Source organism: Dioscorea cayenensis, chromosome 16, assembly GCF_009730915.1.
Source record: "Dioscorea cayenensis subsp. rotundata cultivar TDr96_F1 chromosome 16, TDr96_F1_v2_PseudoChromosome.rev07_lg8_w22 25.fasta, whole genome shotgun sequence".
NCBI classification, from domain to species: Eukaryota; Viridiplantae; Streptophyta; class Magnoliopsida; order Dioscoreales; family Dioscoreaceae; genus Dioscorea; species Dioscorea cayenensis.
The window spans coordinates 15783074-15807168 of NC_052486.1; the positions used below are offsets into that span (position 1 = coordinate 15783074).

The following is a 24095-nucleotide window of genomic DNA, read 5'->3' on the forward strand; positions in this document are numbered from 1 at the left end:
TATAAGAATAAAAAGATCCACCAACGTGTACATCATTGAAGAAGCAAGTGATTCACGCACGTAAACGCAGTGCCCGCTTATGCTACTCCCAATGAAAGTATGGAATTCGGGAGTATTTTCCCAGTAGTACTCAGAAAGGCATCAGAGCAGCACCGGCCGAGAAATCAAAGAAATAGAGAATCCACACGTGGGCATGGCATGTGGAAATTATCCACACCCGTGGAAATTCCACAAGGGCGCGTGACATCATACATCGCCCTGCAATGCCCTCGATTCCACCTCTATTTAAAGCCGATTTCACTCGATTTCAAAGATTCTTTTCTCCATCTTTTCCCCAACTCTACGAGAGGGTTTCTGGCTAGGGTTTCGAGGGTATTGGGTAAGGTTTTGGAGAAGTTCTCCATGGTCTCGACATCGTGATTCCATTAGGAAGAAGGTTGGTAGGGGAGCTCTGATCGAGGCGCATCCTATACCGGACGTAAAAGGAATCCTGGACTATCTAGTCAGAGGACTTTCCACAAGACCATTGACACGCACCATCGAGGGGTTTCTTTTATGGATTCTTTGCTTTTTACATTCAATTTCTTTTGATTGTACTTAGCTCCATGGAGAGCTAAACCCCTACCGGGTACTTGGGTGATTGTGAACCCCTAGGATGTACTCGCTTTCATTGAACTTCTTTTATTATGATTTCAATAAATTGATGTTTATTATTAGTTCCACCCTTGAATGCTTGATTGTATGAACATTTCCCCTAGAGTGACACTAGGGTTGAGTGTTCTTGTTGGTAACCTTGTGAGTGAGTGACACACCACCAGCTGCTAGACAAAGCTAGGTTGGAGAGGGTTGAGAGGGTTAGTCGAGAGGCATGTGAGCGCCCCTTCCCTTCCGACGTGATAGATTCTACCTCCATCTCCTTGGGTTCTTTCGTGCCATAATAGAGTGAATCGTCTAAGGGATGAACCTCCACTGGGGCCTAGTTGCGCGGCAATGGAGTGAAGCGCTGAGGGATCTTAGTATCTAGGGCTTAATTGTGGCTAGGGACCAAAGGGTTAGGTCTATAATTGAAAGCGATTTATCACTTGGAATCCCTAGAGCCCATTGCAACTTTATTCGAAAGTGAGGTTGAGAGGTTACTTAATCTCTCCTCCGGGACATGAATAGAGTTAGGCATAGTTGACCTTAGATTTGGGACTATGTATGTAAGGATTTCCACGACTCACCATTGCATCAATTAGGAAGCATAATAGAGAGTTCTTGCACTTGAAAACGATTTTTCCTAGGTGAAGCATCATCCGAGTACCCCATCTTTATCGATTGCCTTACCCTTTTCTTTTATTCTTGCTCACTCACTTGTTTCTTTTTATTATTGAGAATTGAATCAATTTCACACCAATCATTATTGATCTTCCACATAGCTAAGAACCAAATTAAGTATTTTCATTCCCCTACTCCCTCGTGGATTCGACTCCCCGCTCACTCGGGATTATTACTTCGACAAACCCGTGCACTTGCTGGGATATAAGCAAGGGAATTTGTCAATGGCCTTCCATTTCAATGTTATGATTGGCTTTCGGCTTCCTCCTCGCACTCATTACCTCTTGGTGTTGGAGGTCAAGTCAACCGAGAGTCCCCCCACAATTAATTAACTTCTTTGGTGGAGGACGATGGCGGTTGTCCTCAAGTGGGTCCCGAGCCTATAATATATAATATAAGGCTCTAAGCGCACCGAGCGCCTCAGCTGCAGCAATGCCCCATCCAAAGCTGAAGCATCCCCAACAACCGCAGTAATCTCTCATTATGTTCCTCCCAATGGTGAGACAAGTGGCGCCTCAACAGCGCTCACACCAGCAAAAATTATTCCAATGTCGCTTACGTGGTTTAGTTCAGCTCCTTCCTAAGCCACCACCAAACCGGAATCCAAACACTTATTGCAAAATTGCAAAAGAATAAAGGCCATCCCACAAATCGTCAGTAGGAATCTTCAACACAAGATTCAAGATCCGATCAAGAAGGAAGATTGTCGTGATGTATGAAGCACCCCCTATTTCGCCCAATCTCAATGAGAAAGTAGGAGTTTCAAAAGATCCACTCCCTTCACCCTCGCCACTCCTTTCTTTCCACTTGCCTTAACCGCTACTAGATTAGATAGGCTAGCTAAGTCGCATTTTGTTCTATCTCGTGATATAGAAAAGAAAGTCAGCTTTGAAGTTGACAAAGTAAGTGTTCCAAGAGCCTTCTACTAGCGCTTGCTTTCTTACCGTAGCTTAGTCAAGCTTCCCCTTCATCTTCCTTGCCCCTATCTCGAGTACCTTGCTAGCCTTACAAAGACTTCCAGAGTCCGCTCCATTAGTCTCTTCTATTGTTCGAAAAAGGGATTTATTTTGACCTATTAGTATTAGTATATAAGTCGACCTGGCTAGCCTTACGAATCTAAAAGCTAGAGCTATTAGCACTCGGGTGTATCCGGACACTATTGCCTGACGCTAGCTTGTCGCTAGTCGTCAAGAGCTCTAGTTGGCATTGTTGAACTCGATAGTGGCATCGTATAACATTTAATAAATAAGAGCACCCGCTTATTGTTTTCACCCTTCTCGCTTATTAGTTGAGGCCTTTGTTCTCATCTAAGCATGTAGGGCGTGTTTTGTTTTCATCTAAGAAAGATGAGATGTACAGTGCTCGAGGAGCGCACTTGTGAAGGACAAACGATTTGATATCTAAGGTCAAAAGAATCCCTATGTCAAAGGTCAAGAGGATGTCTTAATAAGTTGAGTTCCAAGAAAGCGGCCGTTCACTTCAAGAATAGGGCTTCTTGTAGTTTTCTTTGATTTTTATCGGGTGTTCAGTCTACCACAAATGAAAAAGCCTCATCGAAAAATCATGCATTGAATGCCAATCAATCCCATCGACTTTTTTGTTGGAAAAACCAAGGCCAAGTCTATTCAAGTCTCTATATTGATTTCTCGAAAGGAGAGCAGTAATGGAATGGAAATTCCAATGATTGTTATAGAATTAGAATGGCGATTCCTTACAATCGCTCCTTGTGATGTCTGAGGAGCCATGGCAATTAGGATCTCAAGACGCAAAGAACACCTACTATGGAAGGAATCATTAACTTACATCACAATATCTTTTTTCTTCCTCATTCCGATTTTTGGTTTTCGTATCACGGATGTCGTTCACAGCTTTTATGGCATTTCCATGAGAAAACTAATCCAATCTAGCTAAGGATTGTTCATGGAACTACTATCGAGATTATTCATACTATATTTCCAAGTATTATCCTGATGTTCATTGCTATACCATCGTTTGCTCTATTATACTCAATGGACGAGGTAGTAGTAGATCCAACCATTACTATCAAAGCTATTGGACATCAATGGTATCGGATTGTGCCTCTTAACAAGGGTGATATAAGTGCAACGAAATGTACTAGTGGTTCGCGAAGCATTCTGGCTTACCGGTAATCTCCCATTCCCGTCGCCGAGAGACTATAAGAACTATAGCATGCTAGAAAGGGTGAGTTGAGTTGGTTAGACCTATACCCCGAAATGCTCCCAGCATAGGAGCCTATGGTTCCATTATTGTTGTTGCTGGAGGTACACATACCTCTTCTCAGTGTGGAGCGATATACGAAAAATAGATGCTCAGCTAACAATGTCCGATAACGGCGCTGAAGTCATGAATCTAACGGCACCACAGCAGTGGCATGCAACTTTGGACCTAATGGCCGCCACGTTACCTTTCGGGAATGGGGATCCCCGTTGGCGACAACCATGGTAGTTGATTGCTTCCCCACAAGTGTACGGAATCGCCTAGTAATACCTCGTGTGAAGACGCGAGGATCGTATTCCACGGGGCTAAGGATCTCCTATTACTCCTTCTCGAGCTATTATCTAGCCTAAGATCTCAAGTGATGGATTTTTACTCTAGTAAATGTAATTAAAGCTAAAAATGAGATTATGACCAAATTAGAAAAGAACAAGCAATAAGCAAGCAAGAAAATCAATGAGATGCAAAGGCCTATGGATCGGGATCCCTTGAGGGTTATCATGCAACACGGATGATGATCTAAAAGATGCAAGGGTAAAATGGACCATGAGATTCCATGATTAGAACAACCCCAATTTCTCGCGATTGAACCCCTAATCCCATACGAACATAGATATGGGAATTTCTTCCAAATATAAATTCCTACGATTGCATCTGAGTACGAGGAAATCTCACTTAGGATTAAACCTACTCTTCTTCGGATTAAACCTACATGGAGGGCTACCAAACACCCGATTTCTCTCCGTGATGATACAAGCATCCCCTTTTAATCTATTCATGACCTAATACATGCAAGCAAGTTACATCTACATGCATCATTCATAAAAGAGCTACGGATTTCTCCTTAGTGTAGCACTTAGCATGAAAACAATGGATTAAATCTCAAAATTACCCAAGCATGGAATTAACGAGTTATCATCCAACATACATGATAAAACCCCCCAAGGTTCACCAACACCCGGTGGCCTTGGGGGTCTAGTGTGTCATCATCCCACAACAAGCAATATAAACAAGCAAAACATGAAACAAAAGCATAAATGACACTCCCTAGATGAAATGGTGAAGGAGGAGGTGAAGAATATGCCGAATGACACTTTCCCCGCCAAAGGAGTGCCAAATGACGCTTCCTCTAGATGTGGGTCTCCTTCCTTCAAATCATGGTAAATCTCCCCTTGAATGATGTCACCTTCTTTCCTTGAGAGACTTGGATCTTGGGCTTGGATGATCTTCTAGCTTCCTTGCCCTTCTTCTCCTCCCCAAGGTCGCCCAAAAACTCCCAAGTGCTCTCCCAAAGTCGGCCAAGAGAAGGGCCATCCAAAAGTCCCCTTTTTATGCCCTAAAAGTTGGTATTTATACCCCCCGAGGCATACAGGTTGTATGGGGGTCGTATAGGGGTCATATAACACCCAAAAACCATAGATTCATGATCCATACGGGGTACATACGGTCCCTATACTGGGTAGTATGGAAATCATGGGACACTAAAAACAATCCCAACTCTACGATTGGATACTGACCTATACTTGGGTAGTATGGGGGTAGTATGAAATTCCTGTTTTCTTCTCTTTTCGCCCAAATGATATCTTCTTGTTCTTCATGGCTTCCTTATGTCCTACAAAGCAAATAATAGATGATTAAAAGCAAAACGGGCATCAAACCTCATAAAATACATGCAAAGTGAATACGATATATACATGAAAACATCTACATTTAGACACTTATCAGTAGTCATTGCGGAACTGGGTCAGGAGAAGACAACCTCTTGTTCCTGCTCCTCTTTCTTCGCTTTGGGGACGGAGGTCCTACGGTAGGTAGCAACAGGCACAAGCACTTGACCGAAGGGGACCAACGCTTCTACTCCTCCACCGAGTAGTCGTTCGCAGCGGGATATCGTGAACGGTGAAATGTCACGTCACAGAGAATTTACCTAATAAGAGAGTGATCCTATGATTTAGATAGAGGATATAGACTTTGTCCATATATATAATAAGATGACTCAATCAATTGGGGGTGGGACCTGCTGGCATAATGCACACTGGAATGTGAGAATTCGAGATCTCATGAACGACTTTTTTTTCATGGACAAACTTTCCCTATGGATGGATCCTTTTAGATCTACAGGGGCCGACCGTTCACATGAGCATAAGGAATCTATACTCGAGCGTTCAACTTGGCCCCTGATAGGATAGGTGAGGAATCACTCTTGATCTGATCTATTGGGGCCTAAAACTTTGCCGGGCCGACTAGCTTTCCACTATGCATTTTCCAATAAAGACGACTATAGGATCGAATTCGCTTTCCGTGGTGAACTGGTCATCCCATACCTTCTCACTGTCTCATGTGTGTGGAACCAGGTCTTTTTCGGTTCCAGCTTAATCAAGTAGGTAGGGTAGGCGAGAAAGGGTCCCCTCTTGCCTATTTGCCGATTAGTAAGCGGTCCTTCGATTCCACCGGGGTCTTACGGTCTCCGAGAGGGAGAAAAACTACCTAGCTAAAGAAGAATAGTGATCTTTCTAAGAGTAGGCGTGGAGAGCTTTTTGCGGGGTGATAAGTGTTTGAGTAGACATATTTTTATATATGTTTTACATACATTGAGCATTAATTTTACCATGGTTTATGTCTCATATTGTGTATTTGGTGTTCTTTTTATGCATATAGGTTGTGAATGCCTTGAAGAATAAAAAAAGGAAGCAAAGATAGGCTATAAAGACACAATGTTGGGAGTTCTTGTTCAATTCAAGGACCAAGACACGAGAGGAGTTCATAAACATGGAGATGTCTGCCAACTTCCAAGAAGATTCAAGTCAATTCACTAGTTGGAAGGGTACAAAGGCAGTAACATCTTCATGTTCTTTCTCTTTGTGAAGATTGCAAGACCTCTCAAAGATATGTCCATGAAGAAAAGTTCTATAGCCTACCACATGGGCGTGTGCCCGGACATGTGGCCTCAAGAGAAGAGTGTTCGGTTCGCGTTTTGTGAAAATTAATGTAGCAATTTCACTGTAGTAATACTGTAACAAATTACTGTTCACGCACCAGTGCGAAAATTCCACGCGCCCGCGTGGAAATTCCCTGACCACGCGGCGGCGTGGAAAATCCTACGGCCGCATGAGGGCGCGTGGCGAGCGCGATTTTGGGCTTTAAATAGGCCGTTTGCCCTATTTTTGAGGGACTTTGGCAAGGGTTTTCGAGAGCACTTTGAAGGCAAAGGCGGCTAGGGTTTTTGGAGGAGGTCTTTGGCGATATTGGGGCGTCCATCACTAACTTTGATTGATCTTCTCTCCGTCATAGCAAAGAGGGGGCCTTTGGCGACTTAGCTTCGGAGAAGGATTCTTCAAGACGTTGGGCAACCCATCAAGGCCATCATCACGAATTTAAGGGGGTTTTACTTCATGGTTTTCATTGCTTTTCATTGTAATAATAATTGTTTTGTAACTTTCTCCATGGAGGGCTAAACCTTACTAGGTATTTGGGCATGTGAACCCTAGGATTTATGTTTTTGTAATGATTTGCTTTATGTTTCTATTAATTCGAGTTGATTTGAGTTTTAACCTTGTATTGCCATTGCTTGCTTGTTTAATTAATCCTTGTGGTTGATTGGATTTGCATGATTTGTTACTTTGATGTGAGAGAGGTCTCCATTAGAGTTAGAACGTCAAGGTTAAAGAGGGTTGAGAGGGTGAGTCATGAGATAGTGGAGTGTCCCCTCTCCCTTCCGATTGAGTGTTTCCTATCTCCGTATTCCCTAAACTCTATGCAACCATATTTGGTGTGAGGCGTGAGATTGAGAGATTTCTCCCGGGGGACCTTGTAGGGGTTAGAGATCCTTCGCCGGGAATTAGGGTTGGATCTATCCTTAGGAATCGGTTTCACTCTTAGGTGTCCCTAGAGTGTATTGCGGTCATATGGGGTGTGAGGTGTTGAGATTGAGCCATTTCTCCACGGGACCTTGTAGGGGACTAGTACCAGTGGCTTGGAAGCAAGGGCTGGTTGTTCTTGGACTACCTTGACTCGTTAGACTCGGTTTAGAAGCATTTAGTGAATCGTGAGCTTCATGTTAGATCCTAGGTGGAGCATTGCCCGGGTACCTCATCTTTATTGATTGAGATCTCCTTTACTTGTTTTCTTGCTCGTTTGCTTGTTTATTAATTCTCTTGCAATTATTTCATTCCATCATATCCATTGATTTTGACTAGATAACTAATAATTGGTTAATACTAATACTTTCGTTCCCTGTGGATTCGACTACCCACTCACCGGGGTAATTATTACTTCGACACCCGTGCACTTGCGGTTTACACGTATATTCGGACGTGTCACGGGGAAACTTGCAAGTCAAGTTTGGGGGGAGATGGGCGTCGACCCAACCTTATGAGTATTCGGACTATACTGATTACGATGAGCAGTCACTCACTTTTTAGTGATTATACGATTCTAGAAGATGATCGAGTGGGTCAATCATGTTTATTAGAAGTGGATAATAGAGTGGTTGTACCAGCCAAAAACTCATCTACGTATGATTGTAACACTGGCGATGTACTTCATAGTTGGGATGTACCTTCCTCGGTGTCAAATGTGATCTTGTGCACAGTCGTTCAAATCATACCTCAATTTTTGGTACAATGAGAAGGAGTTTACTATGGTCGGGTGTAGTGCGATTCATGGAACTAATCATGTCTTTACGCGTGAGCCCGGATACATAGGCCGATCTCTGAGCCCACTCTGGCTCAGCCGCACCACCCGGGGTCGCGGTGCGAGCCACCGAGAAGCAAGCTATTACAATGGCGGGCTGGAGAGCAACGCGATGAGATAAGATAGAAGAAGGGCCGAGGCTCCGGTGAGAGCGAGAGGAGGCAGTTGGGATAACAATCTTGAAACACGGAGCGCGAGTGGCCGGCGAGCGAGTGGTTAGTGGCAAATAGCACCCTAGTTGATGGCATTCCTCTCTGCGGCTGGCACTCGAGGAACCACGGGGCAGTCTATACGGAGCAAGCAAGTCTTAGGGATGAGACACCCGCGCAAGGACCTCAATTCTCATTAGGAGGTCAAACCAAGGACCTATAGAAGTTGGGGCTACCCCGTCCCCATGGCAAGGCAATAGTGTCATGAGGGAGGAGTTGAGAGGTCTTATAGTAGCACGGACCTCTTTTTCATTCTAGGTCATGCGAAGGGGGCCAGTCCAAGATCGTACAGTTATTATAAAAAGCTATTAACGGCCTCTTTCTGAGTTATTCCAGCTTCTTCATTTTTCGTGCCGCGGTGAACGAACAAAACCGTCTCAGTGGAAGGAGAAGGACTTGCTACGGTAGAGACTACTTATCCTCTTCTTGTTCCTAGCCGTCTGTTACCAGTCTTGAAAGCCTGGAATCATCAATATGAGGGATCCCTCAAAATAGAGAAGGGCGGGCAGGGCTTCCGCAAGAGCCTCCCCCCTCTTCCCAGTCAATATAGATGGGAAGGAGACCAACATAACTAACCTCTTTTTATGTACGTACACCTTTGTTTCAGGGTGGGGCCGCCGTCCCTCCTGCTAATCCGGCCATTTTCCTTTCTTTCCCACCTTTCCATAAAGGACTTCCGATTCCCGGCCCGGAGAAGGGATTGGATTTCACATATGATCAGATTAGTGGGCAAGCAAAGTGTACTTTTTCGTGTTCTTGTTGTTGAAGTTGACTTTCAAGCTCTTTTTTTTTAGTAGGCCGGGATTTTTGGAGCTACTCCCAGCTCACACTATGGTAGCGGAGGTGCCGTCGTGAAAATCATGGAGTGTGAGCAGTACGAGCTGAAAGGCCCGCATACTGTTTGGAGTGCAGGGGTCATAGATGCCAAACCTGACCCCTATCTATCATCGTAGAAGCTGTTCCTTTGAAAGATTATGGTTCTCGGGTATCCAATCAATTAATCCTCCAAACCAACTAAACCGAGGAAGTTGGAGCGGAAAGAAGGGTGAGGGAAGGGGAAAGCTCCAGGAAGGCTTCGCTCGGTTTAGTAGACAGCGAGTGGAGTGCATAAGCCCTTATTGAAGAAATAGGGCGAGGGCCTTACTACACGAGCTCGTAAGTCAAAGCACGGAACGAGCCTTGTCTACGAAGCTTCGCTTCCTCGTCTTGCTTGCTTCTGGCGAAGCTTAACGCACTATAATATAGGCATTCTGGTATGGTAGGAAGACTCCTTGACCACTACATAGGAGCGATAGCGAAGCCAAGCCGTCAAAAGGCGAGCAGTCCTTATAGCAATAGCAATAGCAAACGGTCAACTTATAGCCCTATTTTTTTCTTCTTTTTTTTAGGCGCTACTGAACGAAATTTACTACTGAAGTATCAAAGGCGACCGGTCCATGAGACCGCCTTCAACACAAAAAAAAGGTGAAACCCTCTTGCTTTTCGAATAGCCGTCAGGGACCGGAAAGAAAAATAGGGGTTGTTGTTGGGAGGTCCAATGCTACGCTTCCCTTGCTCTGTTTCATCCGTCCATCTCCCTGATGCGCTTACTTCCCATTACGGACGTCTAGCTGAATCTCTTTTTGCCTCTCTTGTGTTAGAACCTTCCGCAAAAAAATGCCTATCCCCACCCATCCCGGCGGAGAAAGCAAGGATTAGTAGGCAGAGGCTGCTATTGCGAATAAAAGCCTAGCCTAGTCTTCATGGAGTGAGGGTCCGACCAGTGGAAGGGTGGCGAAGAAGACTTGCTCGGCTACGGCCGGGACGGAGGAAGAAGTACATAGGTCTTGAAGAAGCGATGGAAGCGGGTCTATCGATGATAGCTTTTTTCCCCTGTTACGTCGACGTGACTTCGTAACTTGACCTCCTTTTTTAATAACCTTATCGTCTATAGGGGTTCTTGACAGCTATGAAACAAGTAACAAAGAGACTCTTCTTTCAATCCCCCCTGAATAAGTAAGGCTGAAGCTAGAGTCAAGCTTTCTTTCTGTCATTTAGCGAGGGAGAGAGCTTCCCGAATTGACCAACCGTCGAAAGAAGAATGATTTTGAGAAGTACTTTGACTTTTAAGCCGGACAAACTCTATTTTTCTTTTCGCCTTCTTTTTTTCCCGTCGGCGAGAAAAAAAGATACCACTAACTGACACCTTAGGAACTAGTCGAGTAGTAGTGGTCAACTTCACACTATAAAAAAAATATAGAAAGAGAGAACCTTTTCGTAGCCAAATCGAGAAAGAGCTGCTCGCATGAAGTGCATGGACTGATTTCAGTGCCAGTTATTTGGCGACACTTCGAGCAAATCTGGTTTTCAGTGGGAAGCTGGTACAGAGCGAAGGTCTTCATTTCTAGTAAGGAACTAAATGAAATTCTGAATTTTGTAGAGATTTATTTTCTCAAAGTCCAGACTGAGAAATTTGATGATTTTGCACTATTAAACACTACTTGCAGTCAGCAGGCGGTGGAGCAATGAATGAAATTTCCGCATATCCTGGCCTGGAATTGCCCCCATCGACGGTCGTGCCCGAGAAGCCTGGTTTTCAAATTCATGCTGGAGTTCCCAGGGAAATGGTGGCATAGGTGCTGAACTAGAAGTAGCAGCAATAGAAATTAAATCGAATACATCACAGGGCCTTTGAACTTACCCCTTTCTTCTCAATCTCTATGGCTTGCTGCCTCTTCCCTCTAAGTCAAGTGGGCTCCTTGAGTGGTTGCCGATACAGCAATCAACCCACTCTAACTCTGATCTCAGCTCCTCGTCATCCACTGACGGCCAATGCCTCCCATGAAAATCCAACCAGATACTGTCTTTTTTTTCAGACCCACGACGTTCGATCAACTGAGGCTTTGACGTTGGGAATAATCTTCCTTATTGACATGTCGATCAACTTTGCTATTAATTTCACATCTCGTTCAGAGAAATTGAGCTGCTCGACCAATTCACCAGCAACCAAAAAAGTCATGTCGCTGTCAAGGCAAAATAGCAGCTTTCCAGTCCTGGAAAGGACAGTCTACTACTGCCATTCTCCACTATAGAGCTGAGAGAAAGAATATATGTCGGGTCCAGACATTGGTTGTATCAGAATGGCCTCTTCGGGGAGAACACAATGACGTCCCAGGCCAGATCTTTCATGCATAATTGCGGAGGATACTCTATGAGCTCTAACAGGCCATCACCACATGAAAAAGGGGTCCTGAAAAAGCTCCTTCGAAGGCAGTCTTTCTTTGAACTACTGAAACCAGATATTTATCAATTAGCAAATGAGGTGGGCATTCACGGAGGAAGTAGGCACGACTCATGTGTATATTTCTGCCTCATTCACCACCTGAACACTTTGTATGAGTCTTAATCACATGAATGATAGCGGTAAGTGCATTGTGGAGAAGATTAAGATTAGACAATGAAGATTGAAGCCATTCGTCCTTTTAGAAAAAACGTTAATGATTTGATTAGAATGGGCTTGAGCTCGAGACAAAGCTACGGATACTAGCTCAAGTGCTAGTGAAACTCGCTTTATAGGGGGGCTCGTAAAGCCTTCATAAGCCAAAGATATAAGCCAAGGTCCAGGTCCAAGAGAAGAAAGACAGACTTTCTAAGCCGCTTACCCGGAACTAGTGCTTTCCTATCCATAGACGGGGTCGAATAATGACTCCCAAAAAGCAGACGACGGGATAAAATAAAGCTCTCCTACGGAAGAGAAAGGGAAAGAGCAACGAAAGCTATGATGTGAGGTCAGACTGTCCGCCGAGCGCATACAATATCGATCAAAGTCGAATTCGGCTGCAAAGAAAAAGGCCTTTGAACTCTCGTTCCGTGTCCACGGATCTTGGTACGCAGGATGATAGGGGGCCTTTACCGCTTCCTAATTTCCAAGGTCAGAATCATTAGCATGGGATGAGCCGAATGCAGAATACCTCCTTGAACCACAATGTATGACTTGCTCGGATTTCCCCCTTCCCTCTCTTTTCTTTGGCTCCCCTTCCAGGCTCTCTGCTAAAGGTCTCTCGAAAGTCGGGATGCCCAGATTTTTACCGCTAACTACTCTTTTCTTTGGGCTTAGCAAATAGTGAAATTAGATTTGGCGTCTACCGATCACCGAATCAATGTGACCAACTGAAGAGATCCTCCTCTTTTGGATGATCCGGAAAAACAGAAAAAAGAGAATTAGAATCCGAATTCATCAAGTTTGATCTCCTGGGCCATGCCTACGCTCCAGAATCAGAAGAGAACTGAGCATCTGAACATCGTCAATCACTGCACGAGCACATCTTCGAAGATGAAGATCCGGAGCTACTATGCTCAACAAGAGATCGGCACCATGCAATAGATGGGGATCCAGATCCAGAACACGGAAGAAGAGAACCATGCCTTATAGAGCCTTACCTAGTACCAGGGTCCCGAACCGGAGCCAAGCTTAATGGATCGGAACTGGACATCGATAACCTCACCTTGAAAGCATCCATCAGAGCAAGGGAGCTGAGAAGACCGCATTGCACGACAAGAAAGCAAAGGCTAGACAGTTGACGCCTTAAGGTGACTTAATCGAATGCTTAGAGAGTGAGCGCATCTTCGTGAAAGATGCTAAGAGTTGGAGGTCAGCCGTCTCATGGGAGCTATAGCTGGATTGACCGTCAAGGGGCAGGGGAGAAGGAGCTCGTTTTCGACCGAAGGAGAAGGGTTCATTTGGAAAGGCTGAAATAATAGCGAATTCAAGTTTGACTTCTTTCGATAGCAAAAGGAGGAGCAAGCACAAATAGAGGCCTATCATCCGATCCACCTCTAGCAGTTAAGGGCAGGTATTCACAACCCGATCTTTGATCCGCCGATTCAAGCAAATGAAGCTACCAGTGGGAGAAGCATGAATGAGCCGAGACCCCCCTGCCAGACCGAAACCTGGCGACAGATGACATCAGATGAGCCCCATCAGCCGAGATGAGTCGCATTTAAGGCCGTCCGATCGATGACTTCTTACGCCTTACGCCGATTCAGGATCGATTGAAGCCAATACAATAATAGAATGCAAGGGAAGGGTTCCCCCAGGAAAGGCATCTCGACTGCTGCTAGAATCAGGTCATCGACAAGTAATGCGACTTCTAGAAGACTTCCTACCTCCCTATGTATGAGTGGTGAGTGCTTGCTGGCTGGAAGTTTTTTTTTATTCGACTGGTAGTGCCTGCTTATGTCTATCACTGATCTCTATGCGTGGCCCTGGGTAGGACAATTTTGGTCTGTTTGAAGGCTCGTTTCGTCGTGTCGACGCCTCGAATGTGGTCGTTTAAAACTTAGTACTTAACCTCCTTACGCCTCCCCCGCTGGTAAAAGTGTCTAAAGACCCTGCAATCTTGATTTTGATTTACCTTAACGATGCTCAAAATCCGGTTTACCGGCGACTCTGTTCATAGTAGAGAGATTTGAAAAATTGGAATTTCGCACGGGGTGCGCCTGCTCTTTTTTTCCCCGCGGGATCAACGATAAACTACGTGGTTCGAATCCGCATCCCAGGCCGGCAAACTCGGTGAGGAAAGAGATCTCTATTATTGCTACTTTCTTATTCGTAGTACGAGACATGAGCTGCTTATAGCAGCTACCACTGATCGTCTAACCAGGTATACAACCTCTCGCCTGAGCGAACGTCGACGTACTGACGGTTACATAAAAATGCCCGCCTACCCCTTGCTGTCCGTTCACCCCCTTAAATTAATAAGTCACTGCATCGGAAGGAAATAGTGAATTCTTTGTATCGGAAACATCTTTTGAATCAAAGCAGGGCACTCGCTTAGATGGAGGAAAGGAAATAGGAGTTTTCCGCGGACGATTACTGAGGAGCTTCCTCGAACGAGCTTTGCCCCTACAAAGAACAACAAAGTCAAGCACTCGCTCTTCGCGGCGAGGGCTTTGCTTGTTGTCTAAGGAAGCGAGTGCTTGCTTTTGGGGAAGATGTCCTACGAAAATCTTAGATTCCTCCCCTTAAAAGTACTTTTAGCAATCTCATATGTACTTTTAAGACTTATGGGCTTCGTCTGCTGTACTTTTAAGTATTAAGTAAGGCTATGTATTGGCCTAAGAAACAAACGGACGTACAGATCCCTAACCAACGTGTTCTACAAAGAACTCTTAGCGAAAAGGTTTATTTAGGCAGTTCTACCGTTCGTTGTATTCTCATTAATATTCTCTTTCCTGTTTTTTAATGCTCATGAGATCGTTTAGGCCTAACCCTCGAGGCAGTTTCAAAAAAATCCCAACAAAAAATGGAGGAAGGGGTCAACTGCCCTCAGCTCAGAGCTCATCCGTCAAAGGTTTTTGACTTTCAGTCTGACTGCTACCGTCTCATCCTCGATAGAATGATCAGTGCAGAGATCTTGAAAGTAGTGTAGTCTTCAGCAGAGTAAGATCCTGCACCGAAGAACTTCGGGAAGTTCTCTAGGATTATGAGATCCGGCATGGGCCCTGGAGGGGCTATAATGCAAGTGGGGTGGCGGATAGCCAGCGTTTCGGAGGACTATTCATCATCTGATGGTTCTGTTCTATCTCAGTTTCAGGTTTCGGTCTTTATGGATCGTTACAGTCAGTGCCAGTAAGGTCTATAGATGCTTGGGTTCGTAGAAGTTGACTGTCAGACCTGCAATGAACTGTTAGACTAAATGGTTGAGGAGCAAGGTCGCCAGTGGATGATTTAGTCCACTGAGTGTGTCAAAAAAAGATTCCTAGTGGGCAACTACCAACAAAGGGTTGAGATAAGCCACAGACTGAAACTCTCCCCAGTGGAGTCGCCACGCAGATGCTATTGTCTTTGGGATTGGTCAGGTCCGAGAGGAACAACCTCTATCCCTGCAGAGGGCCTTTACAGTACTCCCGGCTTACACTGCAGGGGCCAGTTTCTAGTCCTGGTTCACACTACTTACGAAAGTCATCCTTAGGTGCGCTCGCGAATACGTCGTATTGGTATGTTCACATTCAAGTTTGGATCAAGGGAAGAAGAAATAGAAAAAGACTCCTGGAACAAATACCCCTAACCTAAGGTCATCCTTTCCTGAATCTTAGCTCTTCTATTATTATTTTATTTATTTCACTTTACCGGGCCGGAGAAGTGATACCGTTTTCGTCTCAGGGTCGTACGCCTGAAACAAGTCGTACAATTTCGGCGATTACAAAAAAAGGAGTATATCCCTCTCCCTCTTTGTCTTTCCACTTCCGTCGTTCAGGAACAAACACTTCGCCAAATTCTTTTGAGTCCCGGCCCGGTTTTTCCCCTTACGTTACGACCACAGAACAAACTTGGTTGACGAACATGGTTTATGCGCCGCTAATGTAGCGGCTTGTCGAGCATTTGACAAACTCACACCATCCATTTCAAATGGGATTTGTCCCGTGGACACACGAGCAATCCAACCAGTAGGATTTCCTTTTCCTCTTCCCATTCTCACTTCTGTAGGTTTTCCCGTAATAGGAAGATATGCGAGAACTCTTACCCATATCTTACCATTTCTTCGGAATTGTCCGCTCATAGCACGATGGAATTGTCCGATTGTAGCCCGACGCGCTGCTTCAATGGCTCGATATGAAAGACGACCAGCTCTACAACTTTTGGTGCCATATCTTCCAAAAACCAAGTTGTGTACCGTCCGGTTCGCGACCCCTACTACATCTGCCTTTTACTAGATTTATTATATTTGGTACGTTTCGGATATAGCACGTCCCTTCTTATTTTGACTATATGAGATCCGCACTTTGACACCTGAAATTCCGTAACGAGTAGATACTTCCGCAGGAGCATAATCTATTTTCTGGTTAAATACATTACGAGATGTTTTTCCATACTTTCCGCATTCAGTTCTAGCTATTTCCGCACCTCCTAATCGACCTGAACAACAAATACGTATCCCCTCCACCCCTTTTTGGCATTATTAATGGAATATCCTTCACTATTTTTACTAAAAATGGAACGAAATGAGATTTGATTGTTCCTCGGTTGAAAAGAGATGTCTTGAGCAATCAGAGAAGCACTTTGATAAACAGATTTGATCTTTACCGACTCAATTAAGGTATTAGTCTTTGTTCTATTAGACAAAAAAGATCGCATTTTTTGCACTTCGTTAAAATAAGAGTTGTACCCGTACGGAATTCTTCTGTTTCTCAGTATGATCTTTATCATCATCTCTATTCCCTTTATCAATTCTCCCTATCCCACCTAGGTCTATGAATTTTTCTATCAATTCCATTACCTTATCCTTACCCATGAGGTTCCAACATTTGATCTTTAATTGACCTAGGACTAGTTCCCGGGCATACTCCAAAAAAAGGTTATTATACACCCCAAGCCCATCCCTTGGAAAGAAAAAGGTAGCACCGAAGAAAGGAAAGAGCGAGATGGTGGTTTTTGTTGTTCCCGTGAAGCGAAGATCATTCGCCAAGCGAATGAAGTGGATCAACCTCTTTTTGGCTTGGGCCAAACACTTTTTCTCGCTGGTCGAGCTTTCTACAAAAAAAGCGATGCGAGAGCGTATTCTCTTTTCTAAGCTTCCTTCCTTCGCTCCCCCCATCGTAGATGGTTCAGCTACGCCCGGTGCCACGAAATGATTGAGAACTACGACGGGCTCGATCGGAATTTTGTTCTTTGTATTCAATAAGTATTGCATGACCGAATAATTCAAAGAGGGGCGCACAGCGGGGAGGGTCCTTTTTAGTAGATGACTCGTCGGGCCGTCAGAGCGGGACTTCTTTGGTAAAAAGGGCAACTTGAATAACTTTGTTTTTCTGAAGGAGTCGTCATTTTCTATCAGGAACGCTACGTCATTTACAACCCCGGCGTATTTAGGATGCTTTAAGGACCCGCTGACCCAAAGTGATGTAGAAAAATTCATCTTTCTCGATGGTGATCGGTCATGGTATCTGACAAGGTCCCCTTGCTTATATCCCTCAAGTGCACAGGTTTGTCGAAGTAATAATCTCGGATGAGCGGGGTCGAATCCACAGGGAGTAGGGAGTAAAGACACTTAATTCGATTCTTTGCTATGTGGAGTATGAACAATAATAAGTGTGGAATTGATTCAATTCTAAGAAATTAAAAGCAACAAGTAAGAGAGTAAAAGTAAGGAGGAGGAAAGGCAATCGATAAAGATGGGGTACTCGGATGATGCTTCACCTAGGATAATCGCTTCAAGTGCAAGAACCCACTATTATGCTTCCTAATCAATGCAATGGTGAGTCATGGAAATCCTTAATTACATAGTCCCAAATCTAAGGTGAACTATGCCTAACTCTATACAAGTCCTGGAGGAGAAATCGAACAATCTCAACACCTCGCACTCGCATAGAGTTGCAATGAGCTCTAGGGATTCCAAGTGATAAATCTCTTCCTAGATTTAGACCTAACCCTTTGATCCACGCGGAAGGTCCCTAGCCATAATTAAGCCCTAGATACTAAGATCACCTCAAAGGCCGCAAAGAACTTGAGGAACAGAGGTAGAATCTATCACGTCGGAGGGGAAAGGGGACGCCTCCCTGCACTCTCGACTCACCCTATCAACCCTCTCCAACCTAGCTTTGTCTAACGTTCGTGGTGTGTCACTGAGTCACTCACAAGGTTACCAACAAGAACTCTCAACCCTAGTGTCACTCTAGGGGAAATGTTCATACAATCAAGCATTCAAGGTTAGAACTCATAATAAACATCAATTTATTGAAAGCATAATAAAGAAGTTTAAAGAAACGAATACATCCTAGGGTTCACAATCACCCAAGTACCCACTAGGGGTTTAGCTCTCCATGGAACTAAGTACAATCAAAGAAATAGAATGTAAAAGCAATGAATCCATAAAGAAACCCCCTCGATAGTCGTGTCGATGGTCTTGTGGAAAGTCCTCTACTCGTCATCCAAGGATTCCTTCGTCTGGTATAGGATACGCCTCGATCGAAGCTCCCCTACCAACCTTCTTCCTCATGGAATCACGATGTCGGAGCTGTAGAACCTCTCCAAAACCTTGGCCAATACCACTCGAAACCCTAGCCGAAGCCCTCTCGCAAGTTGGGGAAAAGATGGAGAAAAGAATGTTGAAATCGGGGCTGAAATCGGCTTTAAAAAGGGCTGGAATCGGGCGACTACACGGGCGACTGCACGGGAGACTACGATGACTTTTGCCAAAAAAATACTCCCGAATCCACTTTTCATCGAGGTAACATAAATGGGCACACGTTTATGCCGTGGATCGCTTTGCTTCTTCAATGACGGACAAGTTGATGGAAATCTTGTTCTATGTGCATAAGTCGGAGTGCTTGAGTGTGACCGCCTTTTGTGCCCCTACAAATGGTTGTGCTCACTCAAATACGAGGAAGTTGGCACACACTCTAGCATCTCACACCCGACCCTATGTCTTCGCGTTTGAACCTTAGCAAGATTTCCTCCAAAATCGGTGCATTGTAATCCACATTGCCTTCTTTCCTTCATAATTGGTTTCACAACCCTACCTGCATAAATGTAACATAAAAACACAAATATTAGTGTAAAAATCCTAGAAAAGTAATGCTCAACATAAGGAAATAATGCTTCGCATTCATATCGCACAAGCACTTATCAGTATCCATAACGTTGCATCTTTTTCGACCAAATCCTTCTTTCGCTTTTGCTTTCTCCCGGTCGTCGAGCTTGATCGACTCGACTCTTTTCTCTGCCCCCTGGCTTCTCACTTCATTTTGTTCTTCCTCTGTACCATCGCTTGAATGAAGACACCTGATCGGCCCGACTTTCCCAAATGCCCACCATAGGCCCTTCTCCTTTCCGGGTCTTGATTTGTCACGTCGTTTCAGTCGTAGTGGTCGATGTGGAAGAAAGAAATGAATGAATATCCTTTTTGGAAAATGTAGAATAACACACCTACCGAGATGAAAGTCAAAGGTGAGTATCGTAGGTGGACGTATCGAACCGAAATAAGATCTCATATTGACATCTTGATAGACGAATTTACCATAATAATAAAGAGAGTCAATGGTGACGGAGTCGATGGGAAGAGCCGCTTCTTTCTTGCGGCGGAGGCTTCCATTCACCAGACGAGACTACATACAAGTGCTCTCCGAACCGTGGTGGATAGTCACCCATCACACGGCTCTCAAACCCAACCTGTGGTGGATACCGGGCGACAAAGTAAAAGGGCTTGATCCTTTGCCCTATACTTTGAGATGCTCCTCCCTGCCGATCAAGCAACGACGCTGCTCTTAGCTGAAGCCGATAACGTTCGGTTCGGATAAGTAAGAAGAAAGTGCCTTCGGTCAGTTCGACCGGGTGGTCTTCCCTAACGTTCAGAGTTGTTCTGGTTTGAGAAAGGAGCACCGCCAAGTCCACTATAGGCCCTGAATGAATAAGAAATGGACAGCTGAGGTCAGGGCTTGCATGAAACTTCTACCGATAATAAGTCGGATGTTGATTACACACCGAGGTTGGTAATAGCTGAGGGACAATGCTTCCCTAACATAAATGGGCCTACCAGCAAAAGCAAGCGGGTACTTAATCGGGGGCTGGTTTGGTTTTATGAAAGGCCCCCGCTGCAGGAACATGCGGTTGTTATTTGAAAGTCAAGGCCCCACCCCAGATGGACGCCCTCACACTATTGGCAAAACGGTTCGAAAGAAGAACGTATCACCAAGGCCCTGAACGGCCGGCCTGCCCCTTTTCTTTGCCCGCCGGCCACCTAGCTCGTTATTCTTTGAGATTTGGATAGAGTCTCGCTCCGGGGAAAGCATTGATTCTTTAGATCTAAAGAATCCATGCTGCAAGCAGCAAGCGTAGGCAACACAGGACTCGATGGGGTGGGGCGCCAAAGCAACCGGGGGCTCGGGAGAGGTCGATGACTCAAGTACTATATTCTTTCCACTAACTTGAACTGGCTGGTCGCATTTTTGTAGCCCGCATACTCTGATTCTCTTCTATGAATCTACAACTCTCTTTATTGAGCGAGACTCTATCTATATCCCTAAAAAGTTTCTCTATTCTATGATTTAAATGACTGCTTCAACTAGGCTCTACTTTGGATAGGGTTTTCGGTCTTAATGAAAATAGGGTCAGGAGCGCATTAGAACGATAGCTGCAAGGTCTCATCCGAGAGTCCAATCTCTTTGTACTATGCTTTTGTGTCTTTGAATAAAAAATAAAGGTGGTCGATTTAGGCTCCTTCCCTTCCACTACATAGTTGCGCTATCATTTACTACGAGCTCTTTGGTCCCACGCATCTAACTAGCTCGCGTGGTTCACCAGTTCTACCGAAAACTCTCATTAGTTGAAGCGGAGCATAGTGCGGTGCCGAGCTAGAAAGGTCTCTTCTTTCGGTTTATTCACCCGATCCGAAAATGAAACTTAGCACTTGTTTTCTTAGGGCTAGGGCGTTCACGCAAAGCAGTCTATCCGAACTCGAAGACGTACTCACTTCTCGAGATCGAATGGCTGGCCTCTCCAGCAGAGCTGGGCGCCGGGGCCCTGGATGCGCTTAGCGATCGGCACATTAGGGAGAGTGCTTGCCCGGGTTTCTCGGTCCCGGTATCCCTGCACCTCGCATTCATGATATCTACATTCAATCGTGCCCTCGGAGACACGGTCGAAGCACGCCCGCCCAGTGTTCGTCTTTCACGACATGCCCTGGTCCCGGGTGTCTTCCTGTGGTCTTCTAGCGTTAGAAGAAGTCGTGTCCGTCCCGGACATCTGCAACGTCCTTCCAAGGCTTTTATTTTAAGAAATATGGGACAAAGATCAGGAAAAGACGGACCGGGCCCATTCGGTGACTTTTGCGGTCGTCATCACTGAACCAACTTGGATCTGAATTACGATTCAGATCAAATCTTACCGAAATCGGATTTCCTTTTCGTGCCATATGGCACTTAGACTTTACTTTATCCACTTTTTCCCCTTTCCTTTACCTTTATTTGTTCTCGAAGGTCTTTGTCTCCGTGTAAAAGCAAACTCTCCAAATTTATGACCAACCTTTCCTTCAGTGATCTAACAATGAAGATGAGTTTTTCCATTGTAAATGAGTACGGAGAAATCATTGAATTCCGTCGAAAAAGACTTTCTTTGTTCTTCTTCATTCTAAATAGGAAAGCATCAACAAAACTTCCCTTCCATATAGATCGTCGTGGCATGAACTAAATTCGCCTTTCCCCACCCCCACTACTCCCCAAAATCCTGCTTTGGTGGGCTTCCCCCAAGGTGACACCGAAGGTCTACCTCCCCTCCTCCATGAGGATGATCCACTCGATTCATTGCAACACCACGAACAATGGGGCGTCTGCCTAACCACCGGCTTTGTCCTGCTTTTCTAAGCTTACGTGCACCATGGTTGGGATTGGAAACTATACCAATAGTAGCTCGGCATCGGGAATCTATGAGTTTTTCAAGACCCGAAGGTAGCCGCGCAAGACATTATGGGGCTGGCTCCTTAATTATTTTTGCATAAGTTCCTGCGGCTCGAGCCAATTTTGCGCCTTGACCTGGATGACATTCAATATCATGTACCCATGTTCCCATACATATATTAGCCAATGGTATGCAATTTCCTACTTGAGAATTTAGATCAAGTATCTCGTATCTATAAGCAGGGGGGCGTGGCCAAGAAGCAGCCAGCTGACTGCCCACTTCAACCCGACCTTTATTCCCTGTGCGAACAAGGTCTTGGAACCGAAGGTATGTATGGGCATTCTGGGCAGGTCGCAAGAAGCCGCTTTTAGAAGGTTTGTACCAATCGCAATTCATCACCATTTTACCTGCTTCCAATTGATGATTGGCTAATATATAAGTGTTGACCTAAGCCCCTGTGCAGTGGCTCGGCTCCCAACCATACGTAAGCTACCTTGTACGGCTCTTCCTAAGAAGGTCGAAGCCCCCTCTATCAAACTTTTTGAAAAAGCCTTCACCCTCCTATTCAACGAGGCTATTAGAGAAGAAGCTTCGTTCCTGGTCTTCTTTGCTTTTCTTTTTTTTTTAGGGCTTCACTTCTGATACCGGCTTAGTTACGAGCTAACTTTCACTGACTTCTTTGTAGTCTCGGTGAATACTTTAAAACTCCATTCCTTAGCCTCCACAGCTGACGTGACTCCGTACCGACCCCTTTCCCTTTATAGATGGATAAGTGACTCTATAACCTTAGCTTTTCTCCTTTGTAGAACAGTTAAGCTAGTTCCTTAGTTTCACTTACCTAAAACCTAATCTGTTATTCCATAACCTTAGCCGAGCCGAGGCTAAGTGACTTCGTAACCTTAACGTACTTTTGTTTTCGTACTTTTTCCCATCAGGTCTAACCTTTGTCGGGCTTTCATCCCTTCGCCTATAGGCGGCCGGCTTGGCTTCACTATCACTCATTACTTGGTATAGAGATCTCCCCGTGTAGTGTAGTGGTCGGCCTTCCCACCGGAATGCCTCCTTCCTTATAAGCCCTTGACTACAATAACAGGGGGATGTTTATCTTTGCTTTTGAAACTTAGCGACTTATATATATTTCTTTTTTTTATATTTAATAAAGAAAAATGAAAGACTATTGTAAATGTAAAGGCAAACGGGGCTCCCAGGCCGGGACGTCTGGTAGAATGCTTGGCCTCCTGCGCTTCTAACGAGACCCGAAGGGTGAGCTTCTGGCGGTCAGCTTAACATCAGTAGGCATTCTGGGCTGGAAGAAGGCAAGCAAATGAAGAGAGGCATGGAGGGCCGACTACAAGAAGCAAAGCTTTGTAAACTTGACAAGTCGCTTATAGAATGCCGACTACTTCATGAAGTTTCCTAAGGGGGGGAAGCGAAGCTTAGCGAGGCCGACCACGTAATAAGCCGCTGGCGGAGAAAGCTCGAAGAGCTTCCCTTCATTTGTTGCTAAGCCAAGGTCCCAGGTCTCCGAGTCAGCCTGGGCTTTTTCCAAGAATTCTGCACCCATGGGCATACGGCCTTACATGCCTTTCCTTTCCGCCGGAGCTTTATGGGTGTTGCCTTGTTCCCCAATCAGATTTTGGATGTGAGCTATACTCCGCGAGGAGCTACACGGGCGTATAGCCTTTTGCCTTGCCATTTGACCTCTATTCCCGCGTGAGACGGAGTGCTCGATGACAACCTCTCAATTGTCACCGCTGGCTTCTTTTTGCTACCACGGTAACACCTAGTGTTGTCGGCACTAATCGTGTTCAGGGCAACGAAGCTTACACTCATTCACATTGGTTCATCCCTGCTATGCCCCGGGCTTTTTGCTCTTCTAAGAACAATGGTGGCCGGCCATTCGTTAAGTCCCTTGAATCATCTGGACATCTCGGTGGCGGGATTGGATACCCACATCAGATCGAAGTTCCATTTTTTAGCCTCCCTTAAAGGAGAGCTGTTTCTAGGTGGGTCGCTTCTCGAAAGGCATTCTTTGGGACCAACGGGTCACATGACAGGTGCACGATTTACTTTGCACGCTCCATCCTTCGGCCCTTCGCCTATAGGCTTAGCGAGTGCAAGCTACCTTGATCCGCCTTCGGCTTCGATTCGTTATGCTCCGCAGCTCCAACAAGCCCTAAAGTTTCTTGCTGCCCCAAACTTTGGCAAGAAAGCGCTACTTTACGTTTGATCCTATGTGCCCAGAGAACGCAATGCGTTCTCCACTTTCG

General features: G+C 45.1%; 3 pseudogenes; 1 reads left to right on the forward strand and 2 right to left on the reverse strand.

Moving 5' to 3' along the window:
* Positions 1-2997: 2997 nt before the first annotated feature.
* LOC120279432 lies at positions 2998-9472 on the forward strand (annotated as a pseudogene).
* Positions 9473-15647: 6175 nt separating this feature from the next.
* LOC120279413 lies at positions 15648-16379 on the reverse strand (annotated as a pseudogene).
* A 6862-nt stretch (positions 16380-23241) lies between these two features.
* Positions 23242-24095, reverse strand: part of LOC120278552 — a 1691-nt pseudogene continuing 837 nt past the window's right edge.